This window comes from Syzygium oleosum, unplaced genomic scaffold, assembly GCF_021117445.2.
Source record: "Syzygium oleosum isolate NSW1041296 unplaced genomic scaffold, Sole_v2.1 Sole_v2.01, whole genome shotgun sequence".
NCBI classification, from domain to species: domain Eukaryota; kingdom Viridiplantae; phylum Streptophyta; class Magnoliopsida; order Myrtales; family Myrtaceae; genus Syzygium; species Syzygium oleosum.
The window spans coordinates 21,106,189-21,124,261 of record NW_026607485.1 but is presented as its reverse complement, the minus strand read 5'-3'; the positions used below and the strand labels follow the sequence as shown (position 1 = coordinate 21,124,261).

Genomic DNA, 18,073 nt, shown 5'->3' with positions numbered 1-18,073 from the left:
CTTATTGGTTCACCAGTAAGGAAGAAGCCACCTAAGATAAAGAATCAGGATAGAATTTTGTTCTCTTGAGGAAAATCTCATAAATTCATCATATTTAAGATTTCTATTTTACAGCTGAGATTACACATTTATTATAGGGTGATTCTACTAAACAAAAGAAAAGACTCCTGGAATCCTAGAAATTGAAATGACTCTTGGAGTATTCATATAAAGACTCTTGAAAGCAACATAAAAAAAAAGACTCTTAAAACTATGAATTAACACACTTGGTAACTAGGACTAGATGCATTTAACTAAAATTTGATGCATTTAAACTCAACTTGATCATTCAAATTCAAGCACCAACCTTAGAAGCCGAATAATCGTCTTAGAAGATGAACAAATAATGGTGGAAATCGATTAGAACAGCCTCCGGTTACTAAGTAGTCGATTGGAAGCTTCAAAGTCCAAAACAAATCTTGAAAATCAACAACTATGTCGCATAATCAGCAACTTCAACCTTGAACCCATCTAATTAAGTTGTAGCCGAAGTTGGCTTTTGCATGTATGAATAACGAATGTGTTGGTTTAATCGATGAAACATGAGTTGAGCTTGAGAGTTGATCAATATAATCCGATGCTCCCGCATCAATCTCCTCAAGTTGTTTGAGATTTGTCATCAACTCTGATATGCCTTCTTCATCTTTAAAATAAGGAGAAAGGTCTCCCACATTGAAAGTTGTCAAGTTATCATAATCACCTCTACTGAAAGGAATTCGAATCCGACAAGTTTCTTAGACGGCCTCTCTAACAAACTGGATAATACACAGCTTCATCCGCATAAAAATCTTTGGCATGTAGAAAAGTTGAAAATACATTAAACATACTTCGAGAATTGATGAAGCTTGAAGTTTCAAACTTGGTTTGCTTGACAAAAGTCATAGCAACCAAATAAGTGTTTTAGCTTTTTTTTCTTCAATTTGCTTGGAGATGATTGCTATCTTCTAAGATATATTGATAAAAACCTTCTTGTTAACTTCATCGTCGGAATACGCTAGAGGTTTTTGGGCTCGAGCAAGAACAGTCCCGATGATGACATCACTTGCATCGCATTGAACCTCAAACACTTTGTAAAAATCGGGAAGGGCAATGACATGAGACTCAAAAAGCATTTGTTTAATGATTTCATGAGCATTGTGGGTAGCTTTAATCCATTTAAAAGATCCATTCTTCATGTGTTCTGTAATTATGTGCGGAAATTCTTCACAAACCGTTAGTAGAAAGAAGTAAGTCCATGGAAGCTCCTTACATCGGAAATCGATTTTGGAATCGGCCAAGTTTTGATTTCTTCCATTTTGGATTGATCAACAGAGATCCCATCCTTGGAAACTACATAGCCCAATAATATGATGCTTGTCGAAAAGAATTGACATTTCTTCCGTTTTGCATAGAGTCTTTGTCTTCTCAAAACTTTGAAGACCTATTTTAAGTGAGAAACATTCTCCTCCTCATTCTTGCTACAAACAAGAATGTTATCGAAATCAACAACAAAAAAAATCAATATTCGCGTAATAGGGGCATTTCCTCGTCCATATTCGCGTAACCTGCTGATGCGGTCTTTGTATGTATTTTTCTTAGTTAGTTGGCTGTCTTTTCAGCCTTCTTGCTTTGCTTCCGTACCTTGTTTAGCCTAACACCTTTGCACCTGTTGGGACACTTAGGTGTCGCTCTATGTGCGGGGTTTTTGTGTTTGGCTACAATCTTTGTAAGCTTCGGTTTGAAAAGTTAATACAATCCTTACCTTACCAAAAAAAAAAAAAAATCAACCAATAAAGAAAAGAAGGACCTTTATCACGAGTCTCATAAAGTTGGTGGAGCATTCGACAAACCACATGGCATGACTAGCCACTCATAAAGGCATGACTTGGCTGTTGACACACATTATGAAGGATTTATCCCTTTTCAGTACGAGTAGGGCTGTAACCAAACGAGGACTCATTCTTTTCCATACATATCTTCTTGCAATTTGCTCATTGACTTGTGGTTGTAGCTCCTTAGTTTCCTCCGAATTGCAGCGATAAGCAGCTTTATTGGATAAAGAAACACTAGGAAGCAAATCGATTTGATGCTCAATTCCTCCTATGGGAAGTAATCCAGGAGGCAAATCACCTGGAAAAATATCTCCAAACTCATATATCAAAGCTCTTTTGATAACGAACAATTTACTTTCATTTAGTTGTTTCACGATATCATCTTCCTCCTCAGATTGGGATTCCATTTGGTCGGGATCATATACAACTTCTTCTAGCCCCATATCGATCTTCTTGATTTCTTGAAAAGTCATAATTCTTCGGTTAGGACAATCGACTTGAAAGTGTCCATAAGTATAGCGCTTGAAGCACTTTCGAACACTGCCATCAACCTTTTTGGGGAGTTTTTTTTTACAAACTCCATGGCTTTCTCTTTGCCTTTGTCCTTTATCAACGTATTCTTGGCCTTGCTAGAAGAAGCACCCTTAAAGAAGGATGCTCCCCTTGTCGATGATTTGTTCGACTAACTCTTGCCACTCTTCAATTGTTTCTCCACCTTCATGGCTAGTTTGCAAACATCTTCGAAGGACCAATATGGTTGAAATTTAACCAAGTCAGCAATCTCTCTGTTCATCCACAAACGTAACAAGCGATGGTTTGCTCTGGTAATTCGGAACATCACGCTTCATAAGGAGTTGTTCAAACTCCCTGATATATTCTTCAATGCTAATTCCATTTTGCTTGAGGAATTCATCTTGCGGAATAGATCTTGCTTGTAGTTGTTGGGCAAGAATCTCTTCTTCATCAGTTTCTTGAGTTTTTCCCAAGATTTGATTCGACTTTTTCCATCACAAACTCTCTAATTCTTCAAGTTTTCCCACCAAAGTGAAACATATTTATTCAACTTGAGAACAACAACTTTGCATCACTTTTCGTCCAAGTATGAGTGGAAATCAAATACTCATTCGATATCATGTAGCTAGTTGATAAAGTTGTTTGCATTGAGGTTACCCTCAAATTCTGGCATTTTCGCTTTGATTTCACGGTCATGTCCTCGCACCTTTTTTTTCTCCTACTGACTTGGTAATTGGAATCACTAGAATCGCCTCCAATGTCGTTAGATTCATCAGTAGAGTTTTGAGGAGGATATGTATTGTCAAGGCGCGGTCAATTAATAGAAGGTATTGGTGGCGGCTCTTGCCTTGCCTGATTCTCCAAGAGGTTGAGGATTTTTCAATTTCGTTAGATTCATCGTTAGAGTTTTGAGGATGATTTGGATCGTCATGGCGTGGTCAATTAATATGAGATATTGGTGGTGGCTCTTGCCTCACCTGATTCTTTAGGTGGTTGATAACTCGCTCCATTTGTTGTTGGAGATCCGTTATGGCACAGTCACGCCTTTCGTTGTGTGCTTGCTCCAAAGTTAAGTCTCTTGGAACCTAACCAACCATTTTCATTTATGAGAGTATGAGACAGGATGTCAAATGGGTATCATAAGGAATCACTCAAAACGAGTTCAACTTTAAACTCTGATACCAATTTGACACGTGTGCAGGGTGGGGAATGTGTTTTGAGTGATAAGGGATAGATTACGATCACCACCAAGGTATTAAGTACGTGCCACCAACTAAGGATAAAGATCGGTATAGACGATATTCACCACCAATGCTTAGAGGATAAGCTTCCCGCCAAGAATAAAAGATTTTAGGATAAGAAAAGTTCACACCAAGGCCTAAAGGAAAATAACCAGTCAGGAATAAAGGACTTCTAGATTTATTACCAAGGATAAAGAACTTGGATAGAATTTCGCTTTCTTGAGAAAAATCTCATATATTCACCATATTTAAGTCTTTTGTCGTGCAACTGATATTGCAACTCTATTTATAGAGTGATTTTAATAACAAAAGAAAAGATTTTTGAAATCTTAGAAACTAAATGACTCTTGGAGTATTCACATAATAAAGACTCTTAAAAGCAATATCAAAATAAAGACTCTTAAAATTATGAATTAAGACACTTAATAATTTGGACTAAATATATTTAACTAAAATTAGATGCATTCAAACTTGACTTGATACTCCAAATTTGCGCACCAGCCTTGGAAGCCAAATAGTCTCCTTAGAAGTTGAACAAACAGCAATGGAATCAATTAGAATAGCCTCCGGTTGCTATGTAGTCAAATTAAAGCCTCGAATTAGAAACAAAAAAAAAAAATTAAAGCCTCCAAGACGACAACAATTCTTGAAAATCGACAACTATACTGCATAATTGACAACTTGACCCTCGGGCCCATCTAATTAAGTTGTAGCCAAAGTCGGCTTTTGCCTGAATGAATAACGAATGAGTAGGTTTAATCAACGAAACACGAGTTGAGCTCAAGAGAAATGATTTGCATGAGCCTCAATATGGATTAAATTGGAAGTTTCTTTTGGTTAGTTGTTTAAACAGCCATTTCCTTTCGCATTAGGATAAGGATGGAGAACCAAAAACAAAAATAGATAACATTAATATTATAATAATTAAATATTAAATCACGTTTTGACGTGACGTTTAGATTTTTAGAACTGTCTTTTTAGAAATATCTTTCAACTTTTCGTAGTGGGGACGTTCTTTGCCTGCTCAGTCAAACTCGATCGATATAGAAAATTGAGAATACATGGCCGCCCGTCTTAAACTCACGTTAATCACGGCGAACGAGTATCCAGGAGAAAGAATATCATAATAGCAACATGGTCTTTTGCTATCCAGTGAACTCCACTATCAATAGAGACAGCTCATACAAATGGACAAGAAAAAATGTATACTGTTAAGGGATAATACCATAAAAAATTCCAAACAACGTCACTTGACACATTTATCTCGAATTTTTTTTGTGACAGTGAAAATCACAAACTATACTCATTGTGACACATTTACCTTAAATTTTTTTTTGTGACATCAAAAATCTCAAACTATGCACTTTGTGACATCTATTCTCAGTTCAAAATTACTGTTCATCACACTGTTTATCATCTTTCTCAAGAAAATTGTACTGTTCATCATCTTTGAAGTTACTGTTCATCACCTTCTCGCTCGGCCAAAGCTCTTCCAGAGCTCGTCTGTCGCTGCCCATTGCCGCCTAGACCTCCGGGAGCTTTGTCGTAGTTGCCGACCATGGCGGCCGCTCAAGGTCGAAATTTGACCATGGCCACTCCGCTCGTGCACGAAGCTCGGACTGAGAACGAAAAGAAAGGGACCCTCTGTTTCCACTATCACCCGAGCCACCAACAAGGACAAGTTTCTTCAGCCAGCCACGTGATAATGAACCCACATTCAGCACGTAAACGAAGGAGAGGTCCAACATAACAGAGTTCCCGAAAAGAAGCATTGACTTATGTACTCGCCGAATTTCTTTACATGTTGCGAGCACTTCAAACTTTTAGATCCTTCGAAACTTTAGACAACAACGAGCCTGTATCATCACTGCCAAAGTTTTTTCACTCACTTCCTCTTCTTAATTTCCTCGTCAACTAAAGAGATTAGCCTCGCAAGCCAAAAGCCAGTGATATGCAGCCATACAGCGACGAAACACAGTACCAAAAATAGAAAGAAGCGAGGAGAAGAAGAACGGAACTTCAGATCTATGCCAGCAGCCTCAGCTCTTCGAGCTCGAGCGGCCGCCATGGCCAAGCTTCGAGCACGAGCGGAGCGGCCATGGCCAAGCTTCGAGCTCGAGCGGCCGCCATGGTCGGCAACTACGACGAAGCTCCCGGAGGTCCAAGCGGCAATGGGCAGCGACGGACGAGCTCCAGAAGAGCTTCGGCCGAGCAAGAAGGCAATGAACAGTAATTTCGAAGACGATAAACAGTACATTTTTCTCTTGGAGAAGACGATGAACATTGTGATGAACAGTATTTTTGGACGGAAATTAGATGTGTCATAAAGTACGTAATTTGAGATTTTTTATGTCATAAAAAAAAATTTATGATAAATATGTAGTTTGAGATTTTTACTATTACAAAAAAAATTTGAAATAAATTTATTACAAATAATATAATTTAGGGTTTTTGATGATATTAACTTTATTATTAATATAAAATTATGGCCAAATATTCAACAGCCTCAGGTTGAAACCTCTACATCTTCCAGCTGCTTGCGTTAGGTCAAGCTCGCTTTTTCCTAATACCTAGTCTAAAAAATTTCTGGCGATAGAGTTCCTCCATATTCAAAGAGGTTAGACGTAGGGCTGCGCATGACAATCATTCTGTGTCCAGAAATTATTTCTACTCAAAAATGATTCTTTTTTATTCTGTGCCCGAAAATAATTTCTGAGCATTTGAAGGCGTTTGGTAACTATCCAAAATTTCTATTCCTGGGATAGAAAAGAACAGAAATACGTTTGGTAACTACACAAAATTTCTTTTTATTAATAATATTTTAAATTATTTGATATTTTTTTTCTTTCTACCCTTCCCTTCTTTGGCCATGGCCGGTCGCCGGTGCCGGCGACCGGCCACAGGCCAGGGCGTCGCGGCCCTCGCCGCCGCCCTAGCCACCTGCCTCACCACCGGCCTCGCCCAGATCAGGCAAGGCCAACCTCACCGTGGGTCGCGACGGCGAGGCTCGGCCTCGCCCAGATCGGGCGAGGCCGAGCCTCGCCGTCGCGACCCACGGCGAAGTCGACCTCGCCCTCAGTCGCGACGGCGAGGTTCGGCCTCGCCCGATCTGGGCGAGGGCGACCTCGCCATGATCGACGGTGAGCCGCCTCGCCTAGGCGGCAAGGGTCCAGTCCTCACCCTCGCCTTCGCCTTCGCCGGCGAGGGCCGTGACGCCCTCGTCGGCCCTGGGCTATGGCCGGTCGCCGGCGGCCGGCCTGCCACAGCCCAGGGAAGAACAACACAAAGAAGAAAAGAAAAAAAAGAAAAAGAAGAAAAATAACTCATTCTCAAAATTGTGCCGAGAAACAAGAAGCAACTTTTTTTTACTTCTTGTTTCTCTTCCAAAACTGTTTCTGGGCACAAATTTTTGCAAAAATGTGCTCGGGAACAAAAAGTTTACCAAACGCATTTCTGTTCCCAAACTATTTCTGGGAACAAAAAAATAGAAATTTTCACTGTTTGGCACGTTACCAAACGGGCCCTTAGAGCAGTGATTATTTCGTGGTTGAAATATCTTTTTAATTTTGAAAAATAACATAAATAATCTATGGAGTTTTTTTGAAAGTGCAATGTGATCCCTGAGCTTTTAATTTATTCAATATGAGCTCCGATCTTTAGCCCAATATACAATGTCATTTCTGAATTTTTAATTTATTCAATATGGTCATTGAACTTTTGATACATATTCAACATAGTCCCTAGATTGTACGAAAATGTTCAATATTATCCCTAAACTTGAATTAATAGAAGGATAATATTGAACAATCTTCATATAGCTTAGGGACTAACTTACATATGTACCAAAAGTTTAGGAACTATATTTATGGACAATTCCTCAATATCTTGTTCATTCGCAACAAAATAATTTCTTTGTGCAGCGGTAAACAAAAAATATAACAACTTCAAAGTTTAAGGAATGTATTACAAATTGGGCTAAAATTTAAAGACCATACCGAACAAATTAAAAGTTCAAGGACTACATTACACATTGAGCAAAAGTTTAAGAACCATTTGTGTCATTATCTATTTTTATTTCTTTTGAAGAAATTTCTTTATAATTTCCAAGAATGTAAGTTATTAGAAAAGGATTCAACAAAATATTTACATATATATTACTTAGTACTCTCGCAGTACAAGATGTGAACGTAATAATATTTACGAGATAATTGAAGGGGAAAACAAAACAGGCAGCATAAGAGATTGGAGAAAATAAAAAAAGGCGTCATGTTTGGAGCCTTAAACCCTCCCTCTTTGACATCATGTAGACATGCGATTTCTCTCCAAAACGTGTGACACACTTTTTATCCTTTCACTCTCTTTCCATCCCTTCTCTATTCTTCTCCCGACCCCAGATATCAACATTTGCGCTGTCGCCTACCCGTCGCTGCCGTAAGCCCCGGTAGATGAGCCTTCATCAGTCGACGCCGCCACCACCTCCGCCCGACTCCTCGAATTTTTTACCTTTTTTACCGGGCTATTTTGCTTCAACTTTAGCGTTCATTGTCTCCATGCCAGAGCCTAAGTGTCATAAAAATTATGAAAAAGAGCCGCATCGAATTCTTCCATCGCTCGACCGAGCTAATGGAATTACTTAATTTGCTATTTCGTGCAAATTTCAAAAATTAATTGCGCTTTTTTAAAAAAATTCTAAACTTGCTATCCTTTCGAAATTTTAGGACTCCCGGCATTTGTCAACATAAAAAATCATTGCGGGCAGGCGAGAAGAGTCAAATGATGCCAGAAGCGGTTGTTGGTTTACGTGGGGAGTTCAATAATTGTGCAAAACGTACAAAATTACTCGAGTGCATCGAGAGAATATTTTGACTTTTTCGGCTAATGATTTGATCCAAGAGGAATTTTTTTTTTGGCGGAAAATTTCAATTTGATACTTATTATATAGGCTCCGTTCGTTTGGCGGAAAATATTTTCCTGAAACACAATTTTCTGGTGTTCGGCTAAAATCTGAAAAAGTTTCGGAAAATATTTTCTGGTGTTCGGTGACCGCCGATCCGGCGGCGGCGACCGGCGGTGGCGACCGGAGACCGGCGGTGCCGGCGACTGGTGGAGGCGACCGGCGGCGGCCGACAACCGGCGTCGGCGCCGGCGGCGTCGACCGGCTACCGGCAGTGGTGACCGACATCCGGGGGGGCAACGGCGGCAACCGGAGGGGGGAAGGAGGAGTTTGGCGGAAAATGATTTCCGCTTTTTAGAAGCGGAAATCATTTTCCACCAATTTGGTCATGTTTTCCCTCATTAAGGGGAAAATGTTTTTCCGGGGGAAAATGTTTTCTGCCCCCAGACACCGGAAAATGTTTTCCTGGAAAACATTTTCCGCCAAACAAAAGCGGACCCCTTTTCTCAAAAAAGGATTTAAAGTGGATAAAGTACCAAATAAGGATCTGAAAAATCAAATCAGTTTTAAATAAGGGTCCGTAGTGCCTAATTAGTCTTAAGTAACGGCCTAGGTTTGCCGGCCGGTCAAATGCTCACCGGCCGGCAAGCACATCACTGTTCTGACAATTGGAACAGGGGCAATTTCGTCTTTTATTTACTTTTTTTTTCCTCTTTTCCTTTGTTTTTTCTTCTTTTTTTTCTCTTTTCCCTCGTGGGCGGCCTTAGGCGGAGGCCGCCCTCGCCTGGGCTGGGCGGGCGAGGGCGACCCTCTCCAAATCCGGCGAGGGCGAGGGCGAGGGTCGCCCTCGCCCGACGCCAGCGAGGGTCGCCCTCGCCCGCCCAGCCTAGGCAAAGGCCGACCCTGGGTTTCCCTAGCCGGCGTCGGGTGAGGACCGCCCTCGCCTAGGCTGGGCGGGCAAGGACGACCCTTGCTAGATCTAGCGAGGGCGAGGGTTGCCCTCGCCGGATTGGGCGAGGGTCGCCCTCGCCCGCCCAGCTCAAGTGAGGGCGGCTCTCGCCGGCGTCGGGCGACCCTCGTCGGCGTCGGGCGACCTCCGCCTGAGGCCGCCCACCTCCGCCGGCGAAGGGAAAAGAGAAAAAAAAGAAGAAGAAGAAAAGGAAAAGGAAAAGAAAAAAAAAAGAAAGTAAAAGACGAAATTGCCCCTGTTCCGATCGCCGAAACAGTGACATGCTTGCTGGCTGGTAAGCATTTGACCGGCCGGCGAACCCAAGCCCTTACTTGAGACTAATTGGGCACTTCGATCCTTATTTGAGACTGATTGGGTTTTTTGAGAAAAGGGATCCACTTTAGGTACCAAATTGAAATTTTCCCATTTTTTCGGCACGTCAAGAACTTGTATTCTCAAATCATCTTAGTGGGATTTGCAGTCATCATGGAAATTCCATTTTCCCCATGATAAATAAAAGAAATAACAAAATCTCATAATTTTCGATTAATTCATTCCATATTTTCTTTTTTACATGATAAAATTTCACATTTAGATTATATGTTGGATGTACTATTATTATCACATCAATCTGGAAATCTTGATCGAAACGGTAGGAGCAAGATTTTCTAGGCACGTGTACTTTTTTTTTTTTCTTTTGAGTCCACCGACTCCCATCAAACCTGCGAATACAAACAAATTTATTAATATATTTTACATATGTACATACTCATTGGTTGATATATAAATTGTGGGGGGGGGGGGGGGGGGACATGGGACATAAAACACTATGTACTAAGAATCTTCGAGAACTTCCAATTCATATCAGAAGAATAATATCAAGAACCGATCCTGTCATATGGAGCATCGCTCAGGCCCTCTCAATCTTTGTCATGTCCTCACAAAATCAATCATCATCAACCGCACGCACATGCTCGTTCATGCCACAGCTCTATCCACTCTTATCTACTATAGAGCTTCATTTTTCTTCAATGAAAACAACTCGAGAGTCAAATCCACAACTCTAGCATGGCTCATCATTTTCCTTGCCGAGCTAGTGCTATCTTTCCAATGGCTCCTGAGCCAAGCCTTCCGGTGGCGGCCCGTCTCGCGGGCTGCCTTCCCCGAGCGGCTGCCGGAGGACGGGAAGCTCCCGGACATCGACGTGTTCGTGTGCACGGCAGACCCAGACAAGGAGCCGACTGTGGATGTGATGAACACGGTGGTATCGGCGATGGCGCTCGACTATCCCCCAGAGAAGCTCCATGTGTATCTCTCGGACGATGCCAGCTCGCCGCTGACGTTGCACGGGATGAGGGAGGCTTACGGTTTCGCAAGATGGTGGCTGCCCTTCTGTAAGAGGTATGGAATAGAGACGAGGTGTCCAAAGGCATATTTTAGGGAAGAAGAGGATGATGAGGGGATTGGTATGAGCTCTGAGAATGAGTTTGGCTCGGAGAAGAAGGAAGTCAAGGTACGCTTTCCCTTTCGGTGATCTTATGTCCATACGCCTGCCCTTCCATTTTCTCTTAAAATGTTGGCTTGCTATATTTGTCTCGCTTAAGTGTCTTTGTCATAAAATTAGTCGTCGGGTCATATTTGAGAAGGAATTGCTTATTCAATTTCATGTTGAAGATTGCACTACAAAAAAACATCTTTTTTCTAACGAAATTTCCAACGAAAAATTGGGAAAAATTCGTTGGAAAACGAATTTCCAACGAATTTTCCAACGAAAAAAAATTCGTCGGTAATTCTTTGTCGCAAATTTTTCCAACGAAAAATTTCAATTTTCGTTGGAAATTTGCGACGAAATTTTTTTCGTTGGAAAATTCGTGGCTAAATTCGTTGGAAACACTACAAAAAAACAACTTTTTTCCAACGAAAAATTTGGAAATCCAACGAAATTTTTTTTTGGTCGAAAAATCGTGGCAAAATTAGTTTCGTCGTGACAAAAATCGTGCGGGCGAGGGCCAGCCTCGTCGCCGGCGAGCTCGAGGTCGCCCAGATCTGGGCGAGCTCGAGCTCGCCTAGATCTGGGCGAGTTCTGGGCGACCTCGAGCTCGCCGGCCATGGCGAGCTCGGCCCTCGCCATGATCGGCCGAGGGCCAGCCTCGTCGCCGGTGAGCTCGAGGTCGCCCAGATTTGGGCGACCTTGAGCTTGCCGGCCATGGCGAGCGTTCTGGGTGAGCTCTAGCTCGCCGGCCATGGCGAGGCCCAGCCTCGTCGCCGGCGAGCTCGAGGTCGCCCAGATCTCTGGGCGAGCTCGAGCTCGCCCGCCATGGCGAGGGCCTGGCTCACGGCGGTCGCGCTCGGCCTCGCCGCCGCGAACGCGACGGACACCGCCCCCTTCATCGGCCGGATGCTCGGCGGCGGCGGGGGGAGCTTGGGCCCGGCGGTGGAGCAGTGCCTCAGCGAGTGCGCCGACCAGTACGCGGACGCGGTGGAGCAGGTGGAGGCGTCGATCGCGGAGAGAGAGAGAGAGAGAGAGAGAGAGAGAGAGAGAGAGAGAGAGAGAGAGAGAGAGAGAGAGAGAGAGAGAGAGAGAGAGAGAGAGAGAGAGAATGTGGAAATTGAGAATCGTTGTGGGAATAATGAGCGCAAAAATGTTGAATAAGGAAGGAGTAGGGTTTTCGTTGCAAAATTCGCGGGAAATTTCCAACGAATTTTACAACGAAAATTGTACACACTAAAATAATTGCCTGGAAAATTGAAATTCGTGGGAAAATTCGTTGGAAATTTCCAACGAATTTTCCCACGAATTTAAAAAATGCCGAACAATACCGGGTTTTTTTGAATTCGTCGCAAAATTCGTTGGAAATTTGCGACGAAAAATTTTTCGTCGCAAAATTCGTTGGAAAAGGTTGCGGCCAGAGGCGAGGGCCAGCGAGGCTCGAGCCCTCGCCATATCTGGCAAGGTTGCGGCCTTTGACTTTGCGGCCTTTGGCGAGGCCTCGACCCTTGCTTAGCCATGGCAAGGCTTGCCGGCTCTCGCCTCTGGCCGATCGTTGAGGTCTAGCGACTAGCTGGAGGAAGAAGGAAGGAAAGGAAAAAAAAAAGAGAGAGAAAGAAAAGAAAAATGAAAGAATAAACAAAAAATTCAAAAAAATATTATTAAAAGTTGTATACGTCAGCGCCGATCGTGCCACGTAGGCCGGCTGACGTCAACTTCAGTAATATCTGGCCAAAATTAGTCGGAATGACTTAATTGGAACTATTAAAAAGTTTATGATTAAATTGGCATAAATACAATAGGTTTATGACTTTTCCGACACTTTTTCCTTTGATCAACCATACATTGTTTTATAGATTTAGATTATAGCATGTTATACAGCGTTATAGTTTATGGCGAAGGAATGCAATAAAAGGGATGGGCACGAAGAACCGAGAATCCGTGCCCTGCCGACCGGTTAAATATTGGCTACGTACGTGGGCATTCACCTTAGGCGTAGATGGAGATTGGATTATAATTTTGAAGTTCGTTTTTCTATGCAACCGCCAATTCACTATCCACCATGGGGGTACACTTAGGCAATGTTTAACTCACGTCACAGTCCGGCGTCTTCGATAGCCACATCAGCTGGAATTGGTCGGATTTTATCTAGCAGAGACTAGATTAAACATTTTGTATAAATTGAAAGACTTGATTGAAAATTGAAATTGCCGTAGCTTTTATTAGAAAAATAGTGAAAACTTAGAGACAGAAAAGTACAATTTCTCATTTCTTTTCTGCGTAGTTATTGTTTGTAACTTAGGACACAAGTTGCCAAAGACCGAGGACCAAGATAGAAATTAACTTTGTTCAATTCAATGCATGTTCACAATCTTAATGTGATGTAACTTGCTTAGATCGATCAAACTTTTTTTCTTTCTTTTAGGAGAAGTATGAGTTGTTCAAGGAACGAGTAAATGAGTATCGAAAGAGGCACTGAGGTGACTCTAGCCGCACTGGCCGAGACCATCCGCCTACCATCGAGGTAATTCTAAATTTAAAATTGAATTTGCAATTTCTAAGGTTGTAACTCGATTGAACAAATTTAATAGGTGAGCTAAGAATAGGCTCCAGTAAGAAAATTTTCAAAACATGTCTTAGATGAATATAACAAAAATCAATGGATGCTACCCTCATCGAAAGAAGGGAGCTTTCACTCCTATGAAGGCCTTCACGGCCTATTCCATCCTATGGGGCGGGCACTACGGATGCCTTCCTTGTTTTAATGTGTTAATATCCGCATGCCTTGAACTCCCAATTCCCTCTTTATGTAAGTCTTTCTCGGAGAGAAGGAATACTCTTTAAAAGTTTTACATCCGGTGATCCTGAGGTTCGGATGAGAATCGAGATGAAGCCTTCTAAGGACATGTTTAGGTCCCGAGCTAAGAATAGGCTCTAGTAAGAAAATTTTTCCAAACATATGTCTCAATGTATATTGCAAAAATCAATGGATGCGACAGGTGGTCGGAGGAAATGTCCCTGATGAAGTTGTGCAAGCACACCAAGACCCCATGCCTCGGCTTATATATGTCTCAAGAGAAAAGAGACCTGCTCATCACCATCACTTCAAAGCTGGAGCTCTCAACGTTCTTGTACGCCGTTTTAAATTTCAAATCCGAAACAAACATAATCTATGTTCTTCTTCTCTGTACAGCCGATAATAATTTGCCGTTGCTCGTGCCATACAGCTTCGGGTATCTGGAATAATAAGCAACTCGCCTTACATTTTAGTGTTGGATTGCGACATGTACTGCAATGGCCCTTCTTCGGCTCGGCAGGCGATGTGTTTCCATTTGGATCCGAGATTATCTCGATTTCTCATGTTGGTTCAATTTCCTCAAAGATTTCATAATATCTGTAACAACGACATCTACGATAGCAAGAACAGAAAGTACTTCTGAGTAAACGAAAAGAATCATATGGAGTTTTTCAATTGTGCATTCACAGATTCCTATCTTATGGAGTGCAAATTTTCTTTTGTTATCTAATGATTTTTGCTCTGTTTTGTATCGTAAACCCATACAAGAAGGCAAGTACAACGATCCTCTTAACTTTTTTGTTTTCAAGAAAGTACAGTAGACAAAGTAAATGCAGTAATGAAATAATTCACCCGTTTTCCTGCGAATCTAACAGGTTCTGATCTCATGGATTTAAAGAAACTCTTTGGCCATTCGAATGAATTCATCAAATATCTTTGGCGAAAGGAGAAGCCAAGCAAGAATACCATTGCTGGTGACTCTGCAGCATTGTGGAAAGAAACCCAACTGTTAGCTTCCTGTGGCTATGAAAATGGCACAAAATGGGGTCAAGAGGCAAGTATAATTTAAAGAAACATTATAATTAGTCCTTGTTATTTTCAATAAATGACCACATTTCTGTTTTTTATTTGAGTTTTGTTGACATGATCTCAGGTGGGCTTCATGTACTATTCTGTGGTAGAAGACTATTTCACAGGTTTTACCTTACACTGCAAAGGCTGGACTTCAGTGTATTATAACCCATCAAAGCCGCAATTTTTAGGCACCGCAGCAACGAATTTGAATGACCTGTTGATTCAAGGCACGAGATGGGGTTCTGGGTTTGTGAAAGTCGGTGTCTCAAGATTTTGTCCTCTGATCTATGGCTCATTGTGGATGTCCATTCTTCAGAGCATGTGCTATGCTGAACTTGCATTTTTTCCCTTCTATTTCTTGCCAATTTGCTGCTTTGCTACACTTCCTCAGATCTGTCTAGTAAATGGCATCACTATAAACCCGGAGGTAAAGTTGACTCCTGGCTCTACAACATAACATTCTTAGTGCCTTCATAGTATAAAATATGCTTCAATTTTGTTCTCGATTTATTTGTTTGAAAGACTTAATCAATGATTTCTTCATTATCAGGTTTCAAATTCATATATCATGCTATTTGCCTTCATCTTCCTATCATCACTTTGTAAGCATCTCTACGAAGTTGTCGCAAGTGGCCATTCAGTCCAAACATGCTCGAACGAACAACGAATCTGGATGATCAAGTCAATGTGTCATGTATACGGAACCATAGACGCGATTATGACACAAATCGGCATGAGAAGAGCTAGCTTCTTGCCTACAAATAAGGTCGACAATGACGAGCAATCCAAGAGATACAAGATGGGGATATTCGATTTTCAAACGTCAATAAAGTTCCTGGCTCCGATTGTGACTCTAGTGATATTGAACATGGCTTCATTCATCATTGGAGTCGCTAGAGTTCTTACTTTGGGAGGCTGCGACGAACTGTTTATGCAGATTGCTCTATCATTTTTCATCTTAGTGATGAGCTACCCTGTGTTGGAAGGGATGGTATTGAGGAAGGACAAAGGACGCATTCCACGATCAGTCACTATACTGTCAGCTTTTCTTTCCTTGGTATTGTTATTGCTAGGTTCAAGTTTTCTCATGTAATAATGAACGTTGTGCATAGGAAGTTATAAGTCATTTCATATCAATTCCTCAATTATCATAATTGTAGTACATTCTGCAGAATATATTCAGAAGTGATGCTTGATTATCATGGACTACAATTGTGTGAACTTTAAATTGACTTGTGGGACAATTGCAGCAAGATGAGTTGTTCAAGAAATTGATTTACGATTGCTTGGCTTGTAGCTCAAAAGATAGAGTAGCAACATGGAGTCCTCGTGTTGATGCAACTTGCAAACTCTGCAATGCTTCGTTGGATGAGTCAAGGGAACATCTGTTCTTTGGGTAGAGATCTTGCCTGGCTTTCATTTCAGTAGGCATCGTCAAGGCCGAAGCTCAAAGCTGAATGGGCTATTTGACAACTAAGTGGCAAAAGCATTCCATGCTTAATCGTTCAAAATGGCATGGATTACTTTTGACTCTATGACTTAGAGAGTTTGAAGAGGCAAATAGTTTAAATTGTTTTATCATTAGCTATTCCTCACCCTATTCCCTCATTGGGTAGGCACAAACCATTAGAATCGGTATGTTCACATGAACAAGCAGTAGAGAAATTCCTAACAGAAGAAGAAGCATAGGACAAGGTGATAGGTCAGAAAAGCGACAACTACGATATATGCAGCAATAAGAACATGGAAAAGGATTGAGACCATTTACTATTTCTTGAAGCTCGATCTTTCCCTTCCTTTCTTGCCCAACATCTTCTCTTTGCTTTGGTTGAGCTGTTTCGCTTAATTCATAATCAACTTCTTTTTTTAGTACTCTACCCCTTAGGAGAAATCGAATCCCCCTGCCTCCTTGAAAGAGAGATGTCCTAAACCACTAGACGATAGGGGCAAGTAGCGAGACCAGCCGAGCCAAGGAAAGCGGATCTTAGAGTGACGCCTTCGGCATCCAGGGATTGTGGACCGACCATTCCATGAGTATTTAGCCTTGCAAGGTGGTCCTTCTTGATTCACATGGGATTCCACGTGCCCCAAAGACGTTCCGTAGCTGCTTGTGAGCTAGACTTGCTTGTCTGATCACCGCTCTTCTCCTTGGCAAAGAGATCTTAGACTATTCGACTAAATCTGTGTTTTTTTCGTTTCTAACTACTGCAACTAACGTGGAAGCGCGAACAAACGAAACACTTCGAGCAAGAAATAAATTGCAAAAAATAAAAGCCGAACATTGTTGATTTATGTGGTTTGGCTGCGTCCTACTCCACAAGCAAAGACCGACGAGATGATTTCACTGTAATTAGCAAATAGAATATTAGAATCACTCAAACGCTCACGCTCAAGTGTTTTCCTAATCTACAGTCCTAGATAACGTCTGAACTCACAAGAATCAATCACAAAAGATGATTTCACTGTAATAATGAACGTTGTGTCTAGGAAGTAATAGGTCATTTTATATCAGTTCCTCAATTATCATAATTGTTGTACATTCTGCAGAAAACATTCAAGAGTGATGCTTTATTCTCCTGGACAGCAATTCTACAAACTTTTAATTGATTGACGGTACTATTGCAACAAAATGTGTTATTCAACAAATTGTTTTACGAGACTAATTGTGTAGCTCATAAGATAGAACAGCAAAGCAGAGTCCTCGCATTGATGCAACTTGTGAACTCTGCTATGCTGCGTTGGGGGAGTCAAGGGGACATCTTTGCATTGTATAGAGATCTTGCCTGGCTTTCATATCAGAAGGCATTGTTAAGGCCGAAGTTCAAAAGGGGCAAAAGCATTCCACGCTTAATTGTTGAAAATGGCATGGATTACTTTTGACCATATGACTTGAGAGTTTGAAGAGGCAAACAGGTTAGTTTTTGTCTCTTAGGACTAATGCGGAAGCGCAATCTAACGATACGATCCGAGTAAGAAATAAATTATAAAATGAAATCCGACCACAACGGATTTACGTGGTTTGGTAGTGTCCTTATTCCACGGGCAGAGGTCGACAAAATGGTTTTTCTGTAATCAAGCAAGAGAAGATTACAATTGTTTGAAACACTTGCATCAACTATTGTTCAATCCTTGATAACAACTGAACCTACAAGAACCAATGACAAACTAGGAGTATCTCATGCTCTCAACTCTCTTGAGCAAGGGATGGACTAAATTGGCAGTAGCATATGTTGCACGTCAGCGCCCGTGGAGTAAGAAAAAATGTG

At 41.5% G+C, this 18,073-nt stretch overlaps 1 pseudogene; it reads left to right on the top strand.

Annotated features, from left to right (window-relative positions):
* The first annotated feature begins 10,229 nt into the window (after nucleotides 1-10,229).
* On the top strand, nucleotides 10,230-16,006 carry LOC115665127 (cellulose synthase-like protein G2; annotated as a pseudogene).
* Nucleotides 16,007-18,073: the final 2,067 nt, after the last annotated feature.